The sequence below is a fragment of the Bubalus kerabau genome, chromosome 13 (genome assembly GCF_029407905.1).
Source record: "Bubalus kerabau isolate K-KA32 ecotype Philippines breed swamp buffalo chromosome 13, PCC_UOA_SB_1v2, whole genome shotgun sequence".
NCBI lineage: Eukaryota > Metazoa > Chordata > Mammalia > Artiodactyla > Bovidae > Bubalus > Bubalus kerabau.
The window spans coordinates 63,448,808-63,449,430 of record NC_073636.1 but is presented as its reverse complement, the minus strand read 5'-3'; the positions used below and the strand labels follow the sequence as shown (position 1 = coordinate 63,449,430).

General features: G+C 49.3%; 1 protein-coding gene across 3 annotated transcripts in view; it reads left to right on the top strand.

The window, feature by feature from the left end:
- Positions 1-623, top strand: part of CDK5RAP1 (CDK5 regulatory subunit associated protein 1) — a 35,771-nt gene that overhangs the window by 148 nt on the left and 35,000 nt on the right. Inside the window, exon 1 of one of the 3 annotated variants that reach the window (XM_055544775.1) lies at positions 236-460. The exons of the other annotated variants lie outside the window; for them this stretch is intronic. The gene's annotated coding sequence lies outside the window, so the exon portion shown is untranslated. Of the gene's footprint in view, positions 1-235; positions 461-623 lie in introns of those variants that run through there. 3 annotated transcript variants of the gene reach the window in all.

Genomic DNA, 623 nt, shown 5'->3' with positions numbered 1-623 from the left:
GTGAGCGGCGCGCGTTTAAGGTGGCCTGCGCCCTCGCCTGTGGCCCATGACTGGGGCTAGAGGGACCACGGTGCCGGGGAATGCGCAGTGTCCAAGGGGAGAATGGGGCGGTGGTTATGGCGCGGATCTTAGAGTCAGACTCTTGAGTATTCTCACCCTAGCTTCGCTGCCTATTCGTTTGTGACCTTGGACAAGTCACCTCTCTTCCCCTTAAACCTTAGCTTTGTCACCTGTGAAAAAGTGGGGGTGATAGAACCTGCCTCACAGTTGCTGTGAAGATCGAATACGGTAATCCGTGGAAAGCGCCTAGCACCGCCTGTCACGTTGTAATCACCCAGTAAAAGGTTTGGGATGCTTGATTGTTAGCTTATGTTGACACGAGGCTACCGAAATCGTCGACATCGTTTTTGTCAACTACAAATTAATGTAGCGCCGCAGAGAGGCCCCTACATTGTGCTATGTAAGCATTTTATTTGTATCACCACATTTCATCCTCACAAAAGACATGGAGATAGATGCTGTAATAGGTACTATTATTCCTATTTACATATGAGGAAATGGAAGGTCCCAAAACTTTGATTCCAGGTGCCCGAAGTTACCTGGTGAAGCAGTTGGGTCAGACT